We start from the raw sequence: 25,845 nt of genomic DNA, 5'->3' as shown, positions 1-25,845 counted from the left end.
ATTTAATTTTTAAAATAAGCTTGAAGGAAATTTCTAATCAAAAAGTCATTTCAAATTAAAAAGTCAAAATGTTTCAGTCCGAAAATGTCAAAACAAAACCTTTTGGGTTTTTCTGGAAGTTTTTTCAACCAAAGTTACTTGGCAAAATTGACACAATTTTTAAAAAAGTTTCGGTTGCCCAAATCTGCATTTTTTTGCTGAAAAGAGTTTCTGTAAAAAAGTTTTGTCCAGCTTCAGCAAGAGAGGTTAGCAGAGCATGATTTGTTGAATCAGTCTTTGATGCCTTTTCTGATTTCCTAAGGGTCTTGCATTGATGCTTTCCTCCTCCACCTCTTCTGCTTTAATCTTTGTTTTCTGTGGCCTGGTCTACACTACGTGCTTATACCGATTTTAGCAGCGTTAAACCGATTTAACCCTGCACCATCCACACGAGGCCCGTTATATCGATATAAAGGGCTCTTTAAACCGGTTTCTGTACTCCTCCCCGAAGAGAGAAGTAGTGCTGAAATCGGTATTACCATATCGGATTAGGGTTAGTGTGGCCGAAAATCAACGGTATTGGCCTCCGGGCGGTATCCCATAGTGCACCATTGTGACCGCTCTGGACAGCAATCTGAACTCGGATGCACTGGCCAGGTAGACAGGAAAATCCCCGCGAACTTTTGAATTTCATTTCCTGTTTGGCCAGCGTGGAGAGCTCACCAGCACAGGTGACCACGCAGAGCTCATCAGCACAGGTAACAATGCAGTCTCCTGAGAATCGAAAAAGAGCTCCAGCATGGACCGCACAGGAGGTACTGGATCTGATCGCTATATGGGGAGAACAGAACTCTGTCCAAAAGACGAAATGAAAAAACATTTGAAAAAATTTCCAAAGCTGTGATGGAGAAAGGCCACACCAGGGACTCAGTGCAGTGCAGAGTGAAAGTTAAGGCGCTCAGACAAGCCTACCAGAAAACCAAAGAAGCAAACAGAAGGTCCGCGGCAGGGCCGAAAACATGCCACTTCTACGCTGAGCTGCATGCAATTCTAGGGGGGTCTGCCACCACTACCCCATCCCTGTCCGTGGATTCCACGGTGGAGGTGGTAATCTCAGCCATGGCTGAGGATTCTGCGGACGGGGAAGATGAGGAGGAGGAAGAGGAAGACGAGCTTGCTCCCCAACAGCCAGGAGCTTTTTCTCACCCAGACGGAATTACTCTCCCAGCCCTCCCAAGCCAGTAGCCCAGACAATGAAGCCATGGAAGCGACCTCTGGTGAGTGTACTTTTGTAAATATAAAACATGGTTTAAAAGCAAGTGTTTTTTAATGATTGATTTGCCCTGAGGACTTGGGATGCATTCGTGGCCACTACAGTTATTGGAAAAGTTTGTTAACATGTCTGGGGATGGAGCGGAAATCCTCCAGGGACATCTCCATGAAACTCTCCTGGAGGTACTCCAAAAGCCTTTGCAGAAGGTTTCTGGGCAAGGCAGCCTTATTCCGTCCACCATGGTAGGACACTTGACCACGCCATGCATGTAGCAAGTAATCTGGTATCATTGCATGACAAAGCCTAGCTGCGTATGGTCCCGGTGATTGCTGGCATTCAAGCAACATCCGTTCTTTATCTCGCTGTGTTATCTTCAGGAGAGTGATATCGTTCATAGTAACCTGGTTGAAATTCAGGAATTTAATTAAGGGGACAGAGATGGCCATTCCTACTGGCCTGTTTGCCTGTTGCTTAAAAGGAATCCTTCCTTGCAGGTAGCCAAGCGGGGGCAGGGGAGGGGGGGTAATGGTGCTGAGCTTTTTTGCGTTTGGCTAGCAGGGATCTAGCGGTGGGGGGAGGGGAAAAGCAATCATCCCAGAGAATTGACTGCGGGGGGGTGGTTTCTGCTGCTGCATGTTAACAGGAAAGAAGCAGCACTGAACGGGCTTTGCTTGGTATTTGAGAAAGGAGGGCACTGTGTATATGAAGGCTGCAGAAGCCGAAAGAAAATGGCTTACCATGGCCACATGCAAGCTGAATTCTGCTGTCAGGACCTGCGTCTGTGAGATCTCTAACACCAGAGCCGCAGGCACTCAATATTAAGATGCAAAATGCGACCTTGTAGTGAAATCACATGTGCTATGTAAGGTGAATAGTGCTGTTCACTGTGACAGAGTATAACCATTGTTCTGTAAAATGCAACTTTTTAAATACTTCTCTCCTTTTTTTACCTCCCTCATGCAGCTGCAAATTTTTCAAGCCTCCCTACGCCATCCTGAAGGCTATCTCAGATAAGGCGGAGGAAAAAAAAAGACACAAGACGAAATGTTCTCGGAAAGCATGGAAGTAACCCGCAATGAAAGAGCTCATCTGAATGAATGGAAGGACGTGGTATCAAATTACAGGAAAAATGCCAGTGAACGTGAGGACAGGAGGGACCAACGTAAGGATAGGAGGGACGAATGTGAGGAGAGGAGGGATGCTCGAGATGAGAGGTGCCGCCAGGAAGATCAGAGGTGTAGGCAGGAAGATCAGCGGTGGCGGGATGCAACGCTGGGGCTGCTGCGTGATCAAACTGACATCCTCCGACGTCTGGTGGAGCTTCAGGAACAACAGCAGGGTTACAGAGTGCCGCTGCAGCCCCTGTGTAACCACCCTCACCACTCACCATGTTCCATATCTTCCTCACCCACACGTGTAAGAACACATGGGGGAAGGCTTCGTGCACCTGCCCACTCCACCTCCGTGGACAGCCCAACCAAAAGGCTGTCATTACTTTGAAATATTTTTAGTGGCCTTTTCCTTCCCTCCTATCCTCCTCCCAAACCACACCCGGGATACCTTGTCAGTTCCTTCTCTCTTTTTATAATGACTTTTTAATAAAGAATACATGATTTTTAAACGTTAGTGACTTTATTTCCTTAAGCAAGCTGTAATTGAGGGTGGGTTGCTTACAGGGAATGAGTCAATCAAGGGGGGGTTCATCAAGGGGAAACAAACACAACAGTCACACCGTACCCTGGCCCGTGATGAAACTCGTTTTCAAAGCTTCTCTGATGTGCACCGCTTCGTGGTGTGCTCTTCTAATCGTCCTGGTGTCTAGCTGCATGTAATCAGCGGCCAGGTGATTTGCCTCAGCCTCCCACCCCGCCAAAAAGGTCTCCCCCTTACTCACAGAGATTGTGGAGCACACAGGAAGCAGCAATAACAATGGGGACATTGGTTTGGCTGAGGTCTGAGCAAGTCAGTAATGTGCGCCAGCGCGCCTTTAAACAGCCAAATGCACATTCTACCACCATTCTGCACTTGCTCAGCTTGTAGTTGAACAGCTCCTGACTACTGTCCAGGCTGCCTGTGTATGGCTTCATAAGCCATGGCATCAAGGGGTAGGCTGGGTCCCCCAGGATAACTACAGGCATTTCAACATCCCCAACTGTTATTTTCTGGTCTGGGAAGTAATTCCCTTGCTGCAACCATTTACACAGAGTAGTGTTCCTGAAGACGCGAGCATCATGAACCCTTCCTGGCCATCCCATGTGGATGTTGGTGAAACGTCCCTTGTGATCCACCAGCGCTTGCAGCACCACTGAAAAGTACCCTTTGCGGTTTACGTACTGGGGGTCCTGGTGCTCCGGTGCCAAGATAGGGATATAGGTTCCATCTATCGCCCCTCCACAATTAGGGAATCCCATTGCAGCAAAGCCATCCACTATGACCTGCATGTTTCCCAGAGTCACAACCTTTCACAGCAGCAGCTTAATGATTGCTTTGGCTACTTGCATCACAGCAGCCCCCACAGTAGATTTTCCCACTCCAAATTGATTCCCGACTGACCGGTAGCTGTCTGGCGTTGCGAGCTTCCAGAGGGCTATTGTCACTCGCTTCTCAACTGTGAGGGCTGCTCTCATCTTGGTATTCTGGCGTTTCAGGGCAGGGGAAAGCAAGTCACAAAGTTCCATGAAAGTGCCCTTATGCATGCAAAAGTTTCACAGCCACTGCGAATCGTCCCAAACCTGCAAAACTATGTGGTCCCACCAGTCTGTGCTTGTTTCCCGGGCCCAAAATCGGTGTTCAATGGCTATAACCTGCCCCATTACCATCAGGATCTCCAAAGCGCAGGGGCCCACGGTTTGAAAGAATTCTGTGTCCAGGTCCTCATCACTCTCGTCGCTGCTCTGCCGTAGCCGCCTCCTCCTCGCCTGGCTTTGCAGGTCCTGGTTCAGCATAGACTGCAGGAGAATGTGTGAGGTGTTTACAACGTCCACGATTGCGGTTTTGATCTGAGCAGGGTCCATGCTTGCTGTGCTATGGCGTTTGCACAGTTCACCCAGGAAAAAAAGGCACGAAACGGTTGTCTGCTGCTTTCACGGAGGGAGGGGTGAGGCTGTACCCAGAACCACCTGCGACAATGTTTTTTGCCCCATCAGGCACTGGGATCTCAACCCAGAATTCCAAGGGGTGGGGGAGACTACGGGAACTATGGGATAGCTACGAGATAGCTACCGACAGTGCAACCCTCTGGAAATCGACACTAGCCTCGGTACATGGACGCACACCGCCGAATTAATGTGCTCTGTGTGGCCGCGTGCACTCGACTTTATACAATCTGTTTTACAAAACCGGTTTATGTAAAATCAGAATAATCCCGTAGTGTAGACATACCCTGTGTTCCTTCCTGAGGTACCTGCTGCATTGCTCAAATTTATAGGCAACGTCTACTACAGAGCTAGTAGCCGACTACAGGTGACCCAACTCCCAGTCCTGTGCTTTAGTCACAATGCCATCTTTCAGCTGTAAAGGCCACCTAAGTTACTTGTTCCCAGTTTCTATCTAACTACTTCCCACTTTTCCTTCAATTATATCCAGATCCACTTCTTCCAAATATACTTTCTCTTCCTTCTTCTCCTCATCAATAATCTTTCCTGGCTATATCCTCCATGTATCAAGTAAAACTATAAAAGGAAGGATGGTTTTATAGTTAAGGAAATCTGAGTTCAATTCGTGGTTCTCCTCCAAACTTCAGTCTGATCTTGATTAAGTCACTTAATCTTGCTGTAGGTCAGTTTCCCATCTGTAAAATGGGGATAATACTCTTTCCCATTCCTTGCCTATCTTGTCTGTTTAGATTGTATGTTCTCAGGCACTCTCTTTCAGTATATTTTTATTTAGCAGTTAATACAACTGAGCCTCAAATTGGTTTTCAAATCTGTAGCACTGCGACATAAATAATTTATATTCTCTCTTTTCAGTTGCTCATAATATTCTTTTAAAACATGCCTTGAAATTCTGTGATGTTTTCCATGTTTTGTTATGTGTGTGCGTTCATGAAAAGTGGGAGAACTTGCTTGAGGCAACAATTCTTCATTTACTCCTCTCTACTAAAGTATAAAGAAGTTCAGATTTCAGTTAAATTCCATCAGTAATTCATAGGTCAAAATTTTACTGTCACTTGTGCTAAAAATCTAACAAGCCACTCAGTATTAGACCTGAGTATGAAATAAAATTTTACACTGAATAACTTTGCATTAGACAATAGCTAAATATTTAAGGACTGTGGTGTACTTTTAACATTGCAGTAAAATACAAATCACTTATGTTTTCAAACGTTATAAAGTCTACAGCACAAGTATTGCTTTGGCTCTTCTACAAAATACACTACTTTCTCTCTATCCAAAAATACCTTTATTAGGTTACTGGGATACTGTTCTATATTTACAGTCTCCAGCTTCCTTAAAATGTAGTCAGATTTCTTTTATATGCAGTACAAGTCTGAAACTGATCCATTGTTAATGGTGGCAAACTTCTAGCTATAATGTTAAGAGTCATAAACTGCATTTTTAAAAGACAGATTGTTTTTATATAACCTAATTATCTAGGTTATTATCTGACTCACCTTGTTACTAGGCTGAAAAAACACCAGAAACAAAGCAATACTTTGTTTACACCGTTACTGAATCACAACAAATTTGAATGATTTTCAGTGAAAGAATGGTGATATACAAAAGAAAACATCGCTCGGCCTGAAAAGATTTTTTTAAAAATATATTTATCTCTTGGAATCATTCTTAATAATTTTCAGAATAACTCTGAACTTCTTTTAAATTTAGAAAGAGAAATTTCAAATATTACTGAAAGCACAAAAATGGAATCTTCGCTGTTTCCAAATGCTAGTCTGACAGGTTTTAGAATTCAAATTAAAAGGAACTGACATGGCCTGTGAAGACATACACAAGGGTGCTTCTCTGTCTCTCCTATCCCTCTTAAGCTAGGATTTCCCAGTGATTTATGATTGGACACCTTTAATTTGGAGCTATTAAAAAGATGGGACTCCCATAGGACTCGGTGAACCCTGCAAGATGTGTGGGCGCGCCAAATGAACTAGAACGTGTAAAGTCTGTTTGGAGGAGCTGGAATTGCCCTCAAAATCAAAAACACCCATAAAATCCTTCACCTCCCCTTGGAGTGGCCTCTCTAGCTGTCTTCTGTCCCCCAAAGCCCAGGACCCTAGCTCCCACCTGGGTTTAAGTGGCAATCTCTACCCCTCAGAAGAAATCCCCATATTCAGTATGGTCCATCTACAAACTTTCAAGACATGAACTCAGTGGAAAGCCATGGATGAGGCAGACTATGTAGTGAGATACCTTATTCTAAAGATAGGCCAAGACAGGCTAAAATAAAGAAGCAGCTGTGTTTCAGAGAGTTGTGGAGCTGGCTGAGGGGAAGAACAAATAAACTGCTGCCCTGTACTCTAATATTCCCTATCCTTGGTCCAGACCTTTCATTGTGGGCCTCAGAACCCACAGGAGTTATTTACAGCCTTAGTACTGCATTAATCTCACCACACAGTTTATGGCCTCTATATGGTCAACAACTAATGTTATAATTTACCAGTGGACTGTGGGTTGGAGATGGAAGAGGAGGAAGCACCTTCTGGCCCCTTAATCACAGAGCTAACAGAAGGAGGACATTCTTAAAACCATTGGTCTGTTAGAAGCAAGCTCCTTCTCCCTGTAAATCTCCTGATCTTCATTTTTCAGGGGCAGCAGGAGTAAACTTTGGCCTACTTAGCTCTTTTCAGTTCCCATGACAGTTCCAAAATGGAATTGTCATCGAGGAAGAGCCTTCTTCAGGCTTTCAGCCATTTAAAATTCTTAACAGATGTTTCTACCAAGTGTCTGCCAATGAAGAGCCCTGCCCCTGCATCAGGGCACACGGGGCACATTCGAAATCCTTTGATAGAATGCATGGAGTGCTACATACTTCATGAGGTCTTTCTTCAAGTGAAATTATTATGCGGAAATTCCACACATCTGCAGGATATTAATTTTTTGTTGGCATAGGCAAAAAAGGCACCAAAAGTCTACAGTGTTTCCAAGATCCACCAGTTTTAATAAAACCTTAATGATACTGACATCTGGGGGCCAAATTTCTGAAAAGTGATTCCTAACAGTCGGTCAATGCAGTGACACTGTACTGGCAAAGGAATCTACAAGGTCTTGTTCAATCCTTAGCACAAAATGAATGCTTTTATGAACCAGGGTTTGAAACAAACAAAAAGGACTGAACTTCCTCTTCGACTGAGTTCACAGTACATTAAGGGAGTACATTAAGGTACACCTCTACCCCGATATAACACAACTCGATATAACATGAATTCGGATATAATGCAGTAAAGCAGTGCTCGGGGTACAGTCACTTTCAGCAAAAAAATTAAGGATTTGATTCTTTTGCGTCTTCAAATCATACATCTGTACAACTTCACACTCATTTTCACACATTCCCATTTTTAGGTGTGAAATTTCTGGCATCAAGCATTTATTCTTGCAGGAAGACATATGAATTATAAAGGACCAGGTAATATAAATGGATGTACAAATGAGTTAGACAAATATTTTAAAGAAAAAATGTTGGTACTGCTAACTCACAGGAGCTGGATCTTGATGGTTTCTTGGCCTGTTTCCATCTTAAAATAGCTGATATTTTGGACCGGATATGAAATAACTGAAAATGTTATAGTGCTTCCCCCCTGAGCGTAACTAGTCAGGAATGGAAATGTATGAGACATTGCCCCAAGTGCTCCGAAGATACTTTGAGGTGCATCAAACTGTGCTAAACAGTGAAACATTGCTGTAGCACTGTAACTTGGATTAAAAGTTATAGTATAGAAATCTCCCAGCGACCCCACTATCACCCTAGCATGGAGAAAACAGACCTGCTCTTGGTATATGATGTTAATAATGGAAACAGGAGGGAGCACGGGCTATAATGGCAGAGAGGAAGGAGGGTCAGGGCAAAGCTGGGAGGCAAGATCAAACCAGTATCTTAGATGCCTATATACAAATGCAAGAAGTATGGGTAATAAGCAGGAAGAACTGGAAGTGCTAATAAATAAATACAACTATGACATTATTGGCATTACTGAAACTTGGTGGGATAATACACACGACTGGAATGTTGGTGTGGATGGGTATAGTTTGCTCAGGAAGGACAGACAGGGGAAAAAGGGAGAAGGTGTTGCCTTATATATTAAAAATGTACACACTTGGACTGAGGTGGAGATGGACATAGGAGACGGAAATGTGGAGAGTCTCTGGGTTAGGCTAAAAGGGGTAGAAAACACGGGTGATGTCGTGCTGGGAGTCTACTACAGGCCATCTAATCAGGTGGAAGAGGTGGATGAGGCTTTTTTCAAACAACTAACAAAATCATCCAAAGCCCAAGATTTGGTGGTGATGGGGGACTTCAACGATCCAGATATATGTTGGGAAAACAACACCGCGGGGCACAGACTATCTAATAAGTTCCTGGACTGCATTGCAGACAACTTTTTATTTCAGAAAGTTGAAAAAGCTACTAGGGGGGGAAGCTGTTCTAGACTTGATTTTAACAAATAGGGAGGAACTTGTTGAGAATTTGAAAGTAGAAGGAAGCTTGGGTGAAAGTGATCAGGAAATCATAGAATTTGCAATTCTAAGGAAGGGTAGAAGGGAGTACAGCAGAATAGAGACAATGGATTTCAGGAAGGCGGATTTTGGTAAGCTCAGAGAGCTGATAGGTAAGGTCCCATGGGAATTAAGACTGAGGGGAAAAACAACTGAGGAAAGTTGGCAGTTTTTCAAAGGGACACTATTAAGGGCCCAAAAGCAAGTTATTCCAATGGTTAGGAAAGATAGAAAATATGGCAAAAGACCACCTTGGCTTAACCACGAGATCTTGCATGACCTACAAAATAAAAAGGCGTCATATAAAAAATGGAAACTAGGTCAGGTTACAAAGGATGAATATAGGCAAATAACACAGGAATGCAGAGGCAAGATTAGAAAAGCAAAGGCACAAAATGAACTCAAACTAGCTATGGGAATAAAGGAAAACAAGAAGACTTTTTATCAATACATTAGAAGCAAGAGGAAGACCAAGGACAGGGTAGGCCCACTGCTCAATGAGGAGGGGGAAACAGTAACGGGAGACTTGGAAATGGCAGAGATGCTTAATGACTTCTTTGTTTCAGTCTTCACTGAGAAGTCTGAAGGAATGTCTAGTATAGTGAATGCTTACGGGAAGAGGGTAGGTTTAGAAGAGAAAATAAAAAAAGAGCAAGTAAAAAATCACTTAGAAAAGTTAGATGCCTGCAAGTCACCAGGGCCTGATGAAATGCATCCTAGAATACTCAAGGAGTTAATAGAAGAGGTATCTGAGCCTCTAGCTATTATCTTTGGGAAATCATGGGAGACGGGGGAGATTCCAGAAGACCGGAAGGGGGCAAATATAGTGCCCATCTATAAAAAGGGAAATAAAAACAACCCAGGAAACTACAGACCAGTTAGTTTAACTTCTGTGCCAGGGAAGATAATGGAGCAGGTAATTAAAGAAATCATCTGCAAACACTTGGAAGGTGGTAAGGTGATAGGGAATAGCCAGCATGGATTTGTAGAGAACAAATCGTGTCAAACTAATCTGATAGCGTTCTTTGACAGGATAACGAGCCTTGTGGATAAGGGAGAAGCAGTAAATGTGATATACCTAGACTTTAGTAAGGCATTTGATACAGTCTCGCATGATATTCTTATAGATAAACTAGGAAAGTACAATTTAGATGGGGCTACTATAAGGTGGGTGCATAACTGGCTGGATAACCGTACTCAGAGAGTAGTTGTTAATGGCTCCCAATCCTGCTGGAAAGGTATAACAAGTGGAGTTCCGCAGGGGTCTGTTTTGGGACCGGTTCTGTTCAATATCTTCATCAACGATTTAGATGTTGGCATAGAAAGTACGCTTATTAAGTTTGCGGACGATACCAAACTGGGAGGGACTGCAACTGCTTTGGAGGACAGGGTCAAAATTCAAAATGATCTGGACAAATTGGAGAAATGGTCTGAGGTAAACAGGATGAAGTTCAATAAAGATAAATGCAAAGTGCTCCACCTAGGAAGGAACAATCAGTTTCACACATACAGAATGGGAAGAGACTGTCTAGGAAGGAGTATGGCAGAAAGAGATCTAGGGGTCATAGTAGACCACAAGCTTAATATGAGTCAACAGTGTGATACTGTTGCAAAAAAAGCAAACGTGATTCTGGGATGCATTAACAGGTGTGTTGTAAACAAGACACGAGAAGTCATTCTTCCGCTTTACTCTGCGCTGGTTAGGCCTCAACTGGAGTATTGTGTCCAGTTCTGGGCACCGCATTTCAAGAAAGATGTGGAGAAATTGGAGAGGGTCCAGAGAAGAGCAACAAGAATAATTAAAGGTCTTGAGAACATGACCTATGAAGGAAGGCTGAAGGAATTGGTTTGTTTAGTTTGGAAAAGAGAAGACTGAGAGGGGACATGATAGCAGTTTTCAGGTATCTAAAAGGGTGTCATCAGGAGGAGGGAGAAAACTTGTTCACCTTAGCCTCCAATGATAGAACAAGAAGCAATGGGCTTAAACTGCAGCAAGGGAGATTTAGGTTGGTCATTAGGAAAAAGTTCCTAACTGTCAGGGTAGTTAAACACTGGAATAGATTGCCTAGGGAAGTTGTGGAATCTCCATCTCTGGAGATATTTAAGAGTAGGTTAGATAAATGTCTATTAGGGATGGTCTAGACAGTATTTGGTCCTGCCATGAGGGCAGGGGACTGGACTCGATGACCTCTCGAGGTCCCTTCCAGTCCTAGAGTCTATGAGTCTATGACTATTCAGGGAACTTTAATCAGACGGAATTTAACCACACAAATAACAGTGGCTCCAGTCAAAGGCTTTGGAATAATTTCTAAAAATTTAAAAAACAAACAGCAAACTGTACAAGTATTAGAACAGTAAACAGAATTAAAGCACCAAAAACGTTTAGATAATGCCCACAGCAGAAGGTGCAATTCTTAAATCTCAGTGTCTGTGACTTCAAATTTTAAGAAACACCAAGACGCACCAGTCCACTCATATGGCAAATTTGGAACCTGACTCTGCTCTCCCACCAGTTTTACACCACTCTGACAACAAAGACTTCACTCCAGTTTACTCCCGATCTATATCAGTGTGAAAGGAGAAACAGGCCTGTAATTTCATATGTTTGCCTCCTATAAAATTGGTTAAAATACATTTTGCTTTTATACATAAAATAAGGGCTTATATAATGAAAATGTTAACAGAATTTTAATTATAGAAGCACTATTATGATAAACCCACACGCAGGAAGACTGTAACGACCTACCTAAAGGCTTAAGTGTTTGCCATACTGCTATTACACTAGAACTTTGCTAATCCACAATTTGCTGATTCAGACACCTAATAAGTCTCCCTCTCTCTCTCTCTCTCTCACACACACACACACACAAACACACAGGTGTGCAAAACTGCTGATTGAAATGCACTTGTCAACAAACATCTAAGAGTAGGAGACTGTAGTGAGGTTTCATGTTACTAAGGGTATGTCTACACTATGAAATTAGGTCAATTTTTAGAAGTCGATTTTTAGAAATCAATTTTATACAGTATGTCCACACTGAGCACATTAAGTCGGCGGAGTGCGTCCTCACTACTGTGGCTAGCATTGACTTACAGAGCGGTGCACTGTGGGTAGCTATCCCACAGTTCCTGTAGTCTCCGCCACCTATTGGAATTCTGTGTTAAGCCCCCAATGCCTGATGGGGCAAAAACATTGTTGCCGGTGGTTTTAGGTGCATGTCGTCAGTCGCTCCTTCCTCTGTGAAAGCAACGGCAGACAATCATTTTGCGCCAGACACCAGGGCGATTAGAAGAGCACAGCAAGGTGCACTGCGCATCAGAGAGGCTTTGAAAACCAGTTTCATGACTATCCAGGCTTCAGTGTGACAGTTGTGTGTGTTTCTCCTTGATGCAAACCCGCCCCCTTTGTTGATTTTCATTCTCTGTAAGCCAATCACTCTCCCCCCTTCGAAATAAAGTAACTATTGTTTTGAAACCACACATTCTTTCTTTATTAATTTTAAAAAATGATGTAACGGACAAGGTAGCCCGAGTAAGGTGGGGAAGGAGGGAAGGACAAGGCCACATTGCTTATTGTAGCCACAATAAAAATCAAACTGTTTGAATGACAGCCTTCTGTTGCTTGGGCCATCCTCTGCAGTGGAGTGGCTAGGTGCCCGGAGCCTCACCCCCCGTTCTTGGGCATCTGGGTAAGGAGGCTATGGAACATGGGGAGGAGGGTAGGCGGTTATACAGTGGATGCAGCAAGAGTCTGTGTTCTTGTTGGCTTTCCTGCAGCTCCAACAGATGCTTGATCGTGTCTGTTTGCTCCCCCATTAGCCTCAGTATCGCGTCCTGCCTCTGCTCTTTGCGCTCACTTTATTCTTTCCTGGCCTCTGCCACTGAATGCCTCCATGAATTAAGCTGTGCCCTATCTATGCAGGAGGACTGCATGAGCTCGGGAATCCTGTCATCGCAAGTGCATTTTTTTCACCTTCTAATCTGCGATAACCTCAGGGATGGAAATGATAGGGGGAGTGTAGAAACATTCTATGCTCTACGATTCTGGGGTGGACTGCATGGTCACTTGTGCTGCTAAGTTCGCCACGCTGACCAAACAGGAAATGAAATTCAAAAGTTCCTGGGGCTTTTCCTGTGTACCTTGCTAGTGCATTGGTGTTCAAAGTGCTGTCCAGAGCGGTCACAATGGAGTACTCTGGGATAGCTCCTGGAGGCCAATACCATCGATTTGCATCTGCACTACCCCAAATTCGACCCAGCAAAGTCGATTTTAGCACTACTCCCGTCACCAGGGAGGAGTACAGAAGTCAATTTTAAGAGCCCTTTAGGTCAATGGAAGGGGTTGGTTGTGTGGACGCATTCATTTTTAAATCAACCTAACCCGGCTACATTCGACCTAACCCTGTAGTGTAGACCAGGCCTAAGACTCCATTATAAAGTACACTAAACACCAGTTACTAATATACTATGAAATAACAGAAAAAAACTGCAATACTCAAAAATCAATGAATAAAGAACTTTTTATGATGCAACATCTTCGTCATTGTGCTTATTCATTAACTCATAACGTACAATGCTTTGCAGTATGTCTTTTAGTCATTTATGTAAATGAGCAGGGTTCTGCTATATATCAGAGACAAGACAGATTGGATTCTAAATCCCTATTTCTGTTGGTTCTTATAAGATTCTTACCAACTTCTTATACTTGATTTCAACACTGAGGAAGACATTTTGGAAAGTGAGAAAATCCATTTAGGGGTTATTTAAGCACAAAAACAAAATATTTTTTTTCAGAGAAACAGGGAATATTTTCAGGTGCTCTAGGCCAGTTTTGTGACTAGAAGTTTTGCCTTGGACTTCAACTATAGCAAGATCTGGCCCTTTATTTTCTCAGGTAACTCAACAGCAACTTGGTTTTTAAGTCTTTAACTAAGTACATATTCTAACATGAGAAATATCTACTTTGCCATAGTTTTAAATTGTGTTCTGAGCATGCACAAACATGAACTGCCTTTCTTACTGATTTAAGCATGCATCAAAGCACAATGTTTTGACTACCCATGGATCGCTGACATCATTCTCATAGCTATCAATGATTCTTCTTCTCTTTATAATCAGGAGAAGTGCAAGTCTCCAGTTGGTTCATACATATTCTTTATAGAACTGGGATCTTTTACCTACAGTTACAGTGGGTAGGAGATGGATAGCGTGTCCCATTCATGTCAGGAAGGAACAAACAGAAACCAAAGATTTTCCTTCCCTCTAGCCAATATACTTCCTCACTCTTCTCTTCAGAGGCAGATGAAAGCTTCCAGAGCTGCAATTTAACTCAGAGTAAACATTAATTTTAAAATACTAACGCACCACTTCTTTGCGGAAAACAATTGAAGGGTAAGGGTCTGCACTGATACAGCCAGGCCACAGGAAAGATTTTCCAAAATAGAATGTTTTGATCTTGCTCATCACAACTGTAGGCCGATCGGATCTGGGTAGCAACTGGCAATGACAAGAAAGCTGAAGACAGCAAATAGCTGTAACCAAAGTGAACCATTATCCCATGCTACGTCCTATAGATGCTAGAACTACCAGTGCGGGGGGTGCTGCTGCACCCCTGCCTTGAAGTGGTTTCCATTATATACAGGTTTTACAGTTTGATTCAATGGCTCTCAACACACCCTCACATACAAATTGTTCCAGCATCTCTGCCACATCCCAAAGAAACTGGGAAGGCCCTCACCAGAACTAGATAAAAATAAAAAGCAATAAGAATTTTGGAGGTATGTGTTGGGAGATAAGGGTATGGGAAAAAAAAGACCACTGCTTTGATGATAGTTTTGTCAAAAAGCATGGCAATAGAAGCAGGAATATGGAGGCTATTGTTATAGTGCTTAATTCACATACGGAGGGAACTCCAAGCAGTTGTCTTCTATTACTGGCCCAAGAGACCGCCACATTTCTAGTAAACTGAGCCTTGATCTTTTGTGGGCATGCTGGCAAGATGTCTGGCACGTCTTAGAAATGCAGGACGATATAGAACATGCAGGACCATATTGTCAACTGGAGCCATGGTTGTTTTCTCTAGGGCCTCAAACTATCATTAAGGTGTCTTGTTGGGAGGGTAGATGTCTTGTTGTAGTTATCCTGATGTTCTATCAATATTAGGAATGATCTATGCTCTATGTACTTCTGAGATTTCCCCCATCTTTTCCCCTGGATTGAGACAGAAACTGAGTAAACATATTTCCTGATTAGTGTGTGGCTGAAATGACCTTGAATATATCTGGGGCAGGGTCCATATTCTTATTCTTTGTACAGTACCTAGCACCAGAGTCTTGGTCCATTACAGGGATTCTAGGTGCCATGGAAACTTATAAATAAATGAATAATATACATGGAGAAACACTGGCATACAATGGGATGGATAAAGACTTGGTGTAAACAAGTCTCCACACTAGGAACTACAAGCTAAGATTCCTAGGTCTTATTTGAGAGCATATTTTGCTTGCTCACATGTTTTGCTGATATCACATTAACATCTGGGTTACTTTTACAGGAATCAATTCTCTTTCGGCTACAGAAGTGGATAGGGAATGATTTCTCATTTCTGAATCCTACCGGAAAAAGAAGGGGTCCAGCACGTTCTTTATTTTCTAAATCTGACTGAATTATGTTCTCTAGTTTGATTGTAGTTTATGAACATGCACCACATGTGAATCTATCTGTACATTCTGATCTCGGTCTCCGTAGATCTGCATTCACTGCACTTACAAAAACATTAACAAAAAACAGTATGATTAATAAGCAACATGAGTGCAAAGTAATTTTTGTTATTAAAAGCTTTCTTTAATTTTAGTAATGCTACTCTAGTAAGACTGTGTGTGAACTGGTTAAATTCTGTACAACTGGCTCGTATGTTTGAATTTTTAACCTTTTGTATTACCTTAGATGCACATCTGAAGCATTTCACAGCTGAGTCTATGTGATGTGTTAGTTATGATTTTGTGATTAATAGCTCAACTTTAACATTGTATTAGCCTAGTATCTGCATTTATAGACTATGCAAATATGAACAAGGCTTAATGCAAGGGGGAGGAACAAGAGAGCTTCTCTTTCTTTCCCTGGCTTAAATGATGCATGCTGCCTCAGAGCACCCCCCTTCTCCTTGTCTGGTCAGATGACAACACACCCTCTCTCCTGTCACAATCTACATTAGCTACTGAGCATTATACAATATGCATGGTTTGTGTTCCTATTTAAGTCACTGGCAAAACTCCTGTTGACTTCAAGGGAAAGAGAATTGACCCAAAGAGTATGAACAGATCATATGAAAAAAACTCAAGGCATTCTACCAGCTATGGAAAGCAGAGGTTCCTGAAGACCCTGTGGTTCCATGGCATAAAGAATGAACAGCTTCGAAACTCAGATAGAGGACTTAATAAAATGACAATAAGGTCATCTATAGCCTCTCAATCACTGTACCTCTTATGTGTCATACTATGGTAGAAGGATACAAACATTACTTTTGATAGATATTGGCTACTCTGAGATCCATCATGAATAAATGATAGAGGTTATCCATTTGAGTTACAGCCTATTATTCAAATCTTTCAACCTGCTTTTAGTCAACAATGAAGTAGTAACCGTGAAGAGCACTCCTAGATGAAGGAGGGAAATATTTCCCTCTAGGACTCCTTCAGTGTTGTAGGAGGTGAGATGGGGATGAGCATTATCTTGAAATAAAAGCTGAACTTTTACTGAAAACCCCAAGGACCACCCCAGTGAAGCAGCAAAACTGTCTAAAGGGCATCTCATCTCACCAACTCTGCTTATTTTGCACAATTTACCTGTAAGAATAAAATACACCAGCTAAATCTAAACCTGATGTTTCATTCTTAAGTCTCTTAAAAGCGTGGTTGTTCACGAGTTGCAGGGCTGAAAAGTGCATTTGTCTCTTTTGTTCCCGCTACATATTTTGCGTTCAGCATCTAGCATGTCACTTCTTCGATAAAATGTCTTTAGCTTGCAAATGAGAAATGAAAAGCCTTGCTAAAAATAGTCCAAGGTTAGAATATTACACTTTACTTAAGAATCATTTTTTTAAAAGAGGTAATAAATGCCGAGCCATATTTATAAACTATATGGGACTCCTGAGGAATTGAAATTTGCAAAATGACCTACATTACATTCATTCTTTATGCAACAACTACCTGGCTATCTTACTTGACTGATGGTCTTTTAATTCCAATGATAGCAACTGGCAGCACAGCTTTGAAACTGGCATCAAGGGTAATACACCAAACAGCAATTTTCTAACCACTAACAATCCTCCAAACTATTGCCTTATAATATAGGGCAATATATTTACAGTTCACAGTCACTGAACTGAAGGAGACAGCATCTTGAGCTCTAAGTAAAAGCACATACTGCAGAGGTATTACAAAGGGGTGTAATTTCATCTTGGATTTACTAAGGCCAAAGCCCCCCTCCCTCTGAGCTTTCCTTGTGTGGTTTATGATGTCAGAATAATCCCTTGGTGAAACAACAGTCTGAAGAGTGTATTCAGTAAAATGGGATGTCTGAAAACAGAAAATCTATTGCCTATTTCTTCTAACAACAACTAATCTTCACCTGTGGTGTTTAGGCAAGCCATTCCGTATTTATACTCTAGGAAGGCCAAATCGTGAGAAGCCTGCTGTGGCCGCATAAGGCCCAAACACTGCAAAAATACAGCATTTCTGTTGTGCAACATGGAGGGGGCAGGCAGTAGAAAGCATGAGTCTTCGCAAATCCCTGCTTGACATGGGTCAGAGCCTTATATTAACTTCCTTCATTGGAATGCAAGGTTATAGAAACCCTGTCCAGGGGCTGGCTTTAAGGCTGTTTCCCTAAGTACAAGAAATACTGGAAGCGTAAGGCTTGTGAGGGAAGTCTGATTGGACTCAATTGTAGCACTTAGGTGACTCTTTCTGTAGGATGTGCTGTTCTGAAGCATCTGCTTGAGAGAAGCAGTGGGGGGAGGGGGCTCCCTGATTACATTAATGAGAAACCAGACTGAAGCAAGCTTTTGAACTATTAGTTTAAACCTCTCTCCCTCCCACCCCATCCCCCTTGGAAGTTTACCTTTGTTTTGACTCTGAAGCCTGCTTATACCAGTCATTTGGATTTCAAGACCATTCAAGACCAAAGGCCCTATCCTTTCACAAGCACTCACTCACCAACCCACTACCTAGGTAGTACCACTTACTTTACCAGAAACTAATTGACATTCTCCTGTGACAAAACAGCAGCACCTCACCACTTATACAAAAGCTCATACCCCATCTCTACTTCCCAAAATACATTCCTCACAGTAAGTATTAGATATTTTGCAACCATCTGTACATAGTGGTCAAGCTCCCTTTCAGTAGTTATAAACATGTTAAGCTTCACATGGCCTGTAGCTACACTTTGTGGGCCCAATTCTCACATATCCTATTCCTGAGCCTGTGACATGGCCAGAGGCATCAAGACAAACTGAAGAGAACAAGTTTGGGATTTCAACCATTTTGGGGACAGGATAGTTGAAGAAAGATTGGAAAACAGTTACATGAGAAACTACAGGTGAATTGGCAAAGTTGGGATAGGGAGAAAATGCAGAGAGAGAGATGGACTCCGTTTTACGACAAGAAGCCTCACAAACCTCACCCAGGAGAGACTACAGTGTCTCCACAATTCCACTGCTAGTTACAGTGAGATCAACAGAGTATTTACTGTGGGTCAGCAAAGAAATATGGCAACACATTGGTATATTAATTATACAAATTAGTGTTGCCTTATGTTTGAGCAAGATGCCAGATGTAAAAGTAATCTGCTTGCCATAAAACAGAAGAAACAAATGCTAACTGCACTTAAAAGGAAGCTTACACTTGGATGTAAAGTTACTGCACAGTAAGAAGGCAGCTATTTATTAGTATATAATGATCACATATTTCAGCTCCTTTCAGCTATGCTTATATCTTAAATCTGAGCCTTATATGGAAAGAAGCTTTGAAGACAGTCATTTATTTGTGAAAGCTTTCCCAGCCATTTATTATTTCTCTCACTTGTTTCGAATGTTTAAAACATTTTAAGAATCTCACATCTAGTCATTAATGTAAGGATGTTGTCTTTTCCATCTTTCCTATTTTTACTCGGCTTTAAGCTGAAAATACATCTGCTAACAAATAAGCAAACCCCAAAATAATGTATATACAAATAGGCAGCCACTCTCATAATCTGGCAAGCATAAGTAACATATTTCCATAAATAACAAAGAATACAAGGTCATAATTCAGAACATTTGAAAATATACAGATTTTCACAATGCTTCTCAGTTTGCAGTAACCATTTGCTGAGTTGTTTTATTTATGGTTTGAAATGGAGCGGTTTCATTAAGATACTACTGAACTTTAAATGTGGGCTCACAATTGAATGGTTCATCCAGTCCCTTTTTCTCAGCAGTAATTCATGGTATCTGGTGCATGCTGAGAACAGTAACAGAGTACTGGTTATATTTGGTTCAATTTTCAAAGATTTTTGTGCATTTGCACACACACAGTTTTAATGCATTTGCATGTACAAATATTCTATGCACACATATCTGGTTATTTATACATGTGCTTGCCAGCTGCCTGGCAAACTGACTCTGCATATGCACAAAACAACCACTGTGCTCATCCAGATCAGCTTTGTATAAATACACAGAACTATATGTCCACAAATAGGCAGGCACATGTTTGAAAATCTTGCCCACTGTTTTTTATTCATAAGCATTACTGATAGTTCTACTCCATAACGTTTTCTATTCTTTACGCCGTAGTTCCATTGTTCCATGCAATGTTTAAAGAGCAGCTGACATTTCATGGGAAACTTTGACAAACATTCCATTTAGAAATAATTCTGTGAATGTCACTTGGCTTTTTCTTTCCTCTTTTTAAAAAAAAAAAAAAAAAAAGATTTGATATTTTTGTGAAAAATGCAAACTGTTTCTTAAAGGAGGCCTGTGAAAAACAGCATGTAATTAGCTCCGCTGATTGGGGAGGGAGTTTATTTTGTAGTTATTTTTGGTTTTAACAACTGTGTGAATTAATGCAATAGGAATTTGATGTTTTTTCAGACTGAAAATCTTGGGGCAGGGGGGAAGGGGTTTGTTGTTTTGTTTTGCTTTCCAGATTTTATGTGAAGCTGATAATTTCTCCAAGGAGGAACTAAGAAATGTTTTTCTGCAGGTTTATGAACACAGCAGTTTCTGAGATCCACACAGTTTACATGCATCACAGGCATAAGGGTTAGAGACCATTTTTTAAAAAAAGCTTAAGTTCTGCAGAAACTGATGGCACTCACTCAGAGAAATCTCATTAGAGTGGAATGAATATTTCCAGCACTGTTTATATTCATCACAAAATTTCCCATGAACAATAAAAATAAAAAATATTTCTAATAGTTTGCCTTTAAAAAAAAAAAAAAAAACATCAAGGGCCCTATTCTTGTCTCCCAAAGAAAACACAAGTCAAGCGGATCTCACCTAAGAGGACTTACATCAGGGCTGAAGGAACAGAATCCTTCGTCGAACCTGAAACTGCCAGCAGTTCATAAATTCTCATAGTGCAATCAAATAGCCAAAGTCTTCAGAACTAGTAAAAGTTAATGGGACTATGGCTCTCAGTTTAGTGTGACAGATGATTTTTGCCATTAAACCTCAAGCTATTTCAAACTAAATGACTACGTAAATTCAATATCATTTTGTTTGTAAAAAATGTGAAACTATTCATAAGTTACTTCACTTCTAAAGAACCACATGAATGGTTTGGGTATGTGTTTCTTTTATAAAATCAACGGCGAGTGGCTACAAAAAACTTGCCAAGTGAATTTTCAGAGAAGATAAAAGTCACCAACAGAGTTAAAGATAGAAATAAGAAAAATAAGGTACAGCTTCTCAACTTTTAAGAGCCATCCAAAGTCAAGGGGCCAGACTCTGAGATCCGTTATACCATTGTATATCCAAATAAATTCACTGACTCTAGTCCCTTGAGTCTGGATATGCTCAATAACTGACATAAGTTAAAGTATAAATGAGATCAGAAACTAACCCTGTGACTTCAGGTCAGGGACTTTTAGAACAGCATTATCTCCATCATGCTTTCTTGACCTCCTACTTGAATTGAACCCCCTGACTTCTGCTGTAGGGATTTCCTACACAGGATTTGCCCATACTTTCTCAGTTCCTACCAACTGATTATTATTGCACCTGTGACAAATTTAATTAGCCACAGGTCAAGTGGCAGAGGTCTAATGGCAACCAGTTGTCAGGAAACAGTAGATAGATTTGGTCTCTCTTTCTGAATTAAGCTGTATAGATGCAATAACTGCTACTTTTCCCCTGTCAGGTAAGAACATCTAACTTAAAAGGGAAGAAAGTTTAAATTACACTAAAGTTTCTTCCTTTTATTGTGAAATTCCCATTTTTCCATTCAACTTTTGCTGAGTTACAGTTACATTGTAGTACTCAATTAACCCCTCAAACAGGGAAATACTAGGGAAAGAGTTTCCCTTCAGCTATCCTGGGGAGTAACTAGAAAAAGAGATGAGAACCACAATGCAGAGTAGAGGAGAATTAAGAGCTTTCATACAACATCTGTCTGACAGTGAACACAGAGACTTCAAAACTAATGGGGAATACCCCAGTGTTTTCAAAAGAAGAGGAATTCTTCATCCTTCCTAGCTCAGCTCCAAGGACTCCTTATACAAGACAAGGAGAAGGAAAGAAATCTCCTAGTCTGTTGCTGCTGCCCCCTTTTGCGTGTGGTGGGGTGTGTGTGGTTGGGTGTCTGTCTGTCTGTCTGTCTCTCTCTCTCTAGGTATCATTAGAAGTTTCTTAAACAAATAAACCACATTGTCATATGTATGCAAGCTTTCTGCAGGAATAGATGAAGGTTCTGCTTTCATATAAGTGCCCCTAAAAATAAAATGTAATTGGGTAAGAAGAGAAATATAGAAAATGTATCTCTCTATGTGAGTAGAACCACCTCTCACTATGTTGTTAAGCTAGTTAAACCAAAACAAAGAACAGAAAATGTGAAGAATAACAATTTAAAATATACATAAGAAAATATTACTGCCAGTGGGCTTGAATTAGAAGAGTTGGTTTCATTAGTGATGGTGAGAATAACTACTATTGTATTTTCCTCATTTTTAAATACATGCAAAGGGAAAAAGTGTCAAAAATCAATGTATTAACTTCTGAATTACCCATTGCAAGAATAATTTGTAAGTTCATTCAATACAACATACATAAATGCTCCATTAAATCTATTTGCCAGCAAGTTGCACGTCTGTCTTTAGTGATGCATTTAAAATGATGTGCAAAGAATACACAGGTCCAGCCAAACCAATTGTTAAATTGTCATGTTTTAAAAGTCCATCTTAAGTGAAAAAATAGACAGGGTGTGATTAGTTTATAATTCCACACATTTTAACTTTTGTACATTTGTGTATTGTATCCAGTAAGGGATATGCATGACCAATTGAACATGTTTGATCTATTTGTGTTGCATCTTGGAAAAAATGTAGGTTGAACCTCTCTAGTCCAGCACCCTTGGGACCTGGCCAGTGTTGAACCAGAGAATTTGCCGAACCACAGGAGGTCAATAATGTACCAAGTGGGTCTCTTTATTTTTATCTCACCAAGGCAAATAAACGGAACAATACTTGCAATGCTGCCTAGCCAAGGCTTACCGGCTCTCTTCATGACAAAATTTAGTCCTGTTACACAATTTTACCGTATTGGCACAAGGAAATAAGTAGCAAAAACATAAAATAATAAGAAAAAGAAATAGGTAATAATAAAGGTAAATCTATAATTTACTTATCTAAGATGGTGCCTGAATTCTGCTTCCAAAGTGATGTGACAAGAACTGCTAACTCATATTTTATGCAAGTTATATCTGGGGTCTCTGCTGTAGGTATATCCGGGGTAGATGAAGTGGAGGCAACAGGATTTTTTACTGTAAAGTACTACTCACTGCTCCTCTTTGCTACCTTTAACCAATCTTCCAGCTAGGCTTGTCTCATGTATTTTGGTTTTTCTTTAATGAGTTTTTCTCGTATCATGTAGAGAGACATGATCTCTTGTTCAGAATTGAAATGTCTTTGCTCCAGTCCTTCTGTTACATTTGTTGTCAACTGAATGCATTTATCTATAGAATTTTTTTCTGCTACATCCTCATCTTCATCTTCATCACCATCACTGGCTTCTTTGTTATCTTTGGTTTTCCCTTGCTGTACCATTTACACAATTTCTTCATTAGTCACTAGCAATTGGTGTATCTTTGTCAACTTCCATCCAGTCTAGTAAATTTTCCTCTCCCAAATCCTTGGCCAGCTCAAGCACTACACGGTAGGACATACCTCTGGCATACTCATTAACTCACTAACAATTTTTTGGTTTTCAGACACTTGAAATCCAGTGAACTCGGACTCGTCATTGACATCAAGACTGTCCTGAAACATTAGGGCTCGCCACAATTTGTGCCAGCCATTCTTCAGAGTAGATGGAGTTACTCTGTACCAGACTCTAGCTAGTGTCCAAATCATATCCTTGAGGTTAATTCTTTCCTAGATGTTGTCAAACTCTTCCTATCATTAAGTGATACTAGCAACTGGTGCATAAACTCGGACCTGTACATACACTTCTGGGATTGTAAGATACCCTGATCACAAGGCTGAATCAGTGAGGTACAGTTTGGGGGTAAATACAGTCCCACCACATTATCTCTGAGAAGCAGATCTGCTTTAGGATGGGCAGAGCAATTGTTGGGAATCAGCACAATTTAGCACTTCGGATCCAGACTGAGGTGCAATGGGCTCTTGCCTCCGGTACAAAATATTTCTCAAACTACTCGAGACATAGACTAGTCATTATCCATCCCTTTTTGTTGCCACAATATATCACTGGGAACATTTTCACCCCTTTGAATGCTCTTGGGTTCACACTTTTCCCAATAACCATGAGCTTGTATTTGTGCATGCCTGCTACATTGCTACAACCAAGGACAGTTACCCTTTCCTTTGACTCCTTGTATCAGATGGTGGCCCCTCTGCATCAGTAATCAACTTTTCTTAGGTATACAATGCCAACAGAGAGCAGTTTCATCGGCATTGTATACTTGCTCTGGGGATAACTTCTCATTTGCAACTAACTGCGCAAATTTGTAAATGCAGGTAGAGGCAGCTTCTGTATCTGCACTTCTTTTTTCACCGCACACATGATGTAGACTAATGTCATGCCTGGTTTTAAACTTCTGATGCCATCTTTGCAAATAGTCTCACACATGCTGCAGGTTAAGTTCTTTGTGGAATATTTTTGCTTGTGCCATCATCTTGCCTGAAATTGCTGCTTTCTCCCTCCTTCAATGTCTTATGAAGACATACTCTTTTTACTGTCACTTTCAGCAAAAAAAATAAGGATTTGATTCTTTTGCTTCTTCAAATCATACACCGTAGATGACCCTACACTGTAAAACTCACACAAGTCACGTACCAAATTTTCCAGTTTCTGAAGTGATTCCACCTTTTGCTGTATGGATATTGACACATGCTTATGCTTAGCAGCATTACCACTACTTGCTGGTCTCTTAGAAGACGTTTAGGGGTAAATTAGAGCTAAATAACAGCACAGAACCAGGACTGGCAGGACTTTGCTGGATCACGGGAAACTTGGCCCCAACCACGATAAGCAGACATCTGACTAACTAAAATCATGCCGGACCACGGATGTTGCCGGACTAGAGAGGTTGAACCTGCATCATTTTCTGTCTTTTTATTCCATAACATTTTTGGTGGAAAATAAACAGTCCAACACACCAAGAAAAATGAAATACACTGCTAAAATTACAAATGTCTTTTTAGAAATTATTTTTCAAACTTAAATCAAATACCTCAAGACGCTTGCAATGGATGTTATTCAATGATGAATAAAATAAAGTAATATTTTACCTTTAGTAGAAAAAGCACTATACAGTCAAACAGAGGAAGACAGCTAACATGGTGATTTTATAAAGATTTACGTACTTTAATTTGCTGTTATCACCTCTTAACTTCCCTCCCTTGTCCCCTTTCATGTTACCTACCTCACTACATCTGTAAGAAACGTATGACCTTTTCATTTCTCACTTCCTCTGCCACCTAGAATTCACTGAGTCCTGGCTCTTCCTCTTGGACACATCCTTGGCAGTTGCACTTGTGGGCTCTCCTCCCACAAACTTTGCCTGAGACCTTTGAGAAACATGGTGGGAGTGCTTTTGGATTCCTGTTTTGTTCCTAATATTTCCACCCCCTCCTTCTCCTTCATGTTCTTTATCTGAACACAATCAGACTCTTCTCTCCCCTCTCCCACATGGTGGCTGTCACCTACAGACCCCTAACTTCTCCCCTATTGCCTAGCTCTCTGACATGCCCTGTCTGCCTCGACAGTGTGCTTTTGCTATTTCTGCAACAAGCACCTTCATGTTTTCCATGATGCCCCTTATGTGCCGAACACCTTTCTCACACTATTTCATAAAGCCACTATTCTGTCCTCCTTCAGATCGGGTTTTGCTGTGATGCCATCAGCAATTTGCTGACCGTTAGTAACCTGCAGGAATTACTGATATTGTATCTTCTGGAGAGTGGGGTTTAGGATATAAATACTCATCACCTGCAAAGTTGTGCTCCAAGCTATTCTACTTAGCCACAGCATGTTCCTATCACTGTTACCCCAGTGAGACTGGGTCCCATTATGTTATCTGTTCTACAAAGAGATGGTAAGCTCTCCAGTGCAGGGATATTCTTCCTATCTAAATTAAGACTGATACAACTGGGTGTAACAAACAAATGAAGGGCATGTCGATGACAAAGGTGACAAGACCTTACTGTAAT

General features: G+C 41.2%; 1 protein-coding gene and 1 long non-coding RNA gene across 5 annotated transcripts in view; one reads left to right on the top strand and one right to left on the bottom strand.

The window, feature by feature from the left end:
* The window catches only part of ZNF516 (zinc finger protein 516), a 142,978-nt gene that overhangs the window by 41,698 nt on the left and 75,435 nt on the right, over positions 1 to 25,845 (bottom strand). The window lies entirely within an intron of this gene.
* Positions 586 to 2,873, top strand: LOC127045631 (uncharacterized). The gene is made up of 2 exons (XR_007772784.1): positions 586 to 1,256; positions 2,216 to 2,873. It is a non-coding gene; the product is annotated as an uncharacterized LOC127045631 (long non-coding RNA).

The sequence above is a fragment of the Gopherus flavomarginatus genome, chromosome 2 (genome assembly GCF_025201925.1).
Source record: "Gopherus flavomarginatus isolate rGopFla2 chromosome 2, rGopFla2.mat.asm, whole genome shotgun sequence".
In the NCBI taxonomy this organism is placed as follows: domain Eukaryota; kingdom Metazoa; phylum Chordata; order Testudines; family Testudinidae; genus Gopherus; species Gopherus flavomarginatus.
Note: the sequence above shows the minus strand (reverse complement) of the source record. Positions and strands in the feature narration are given on the sequence as shown.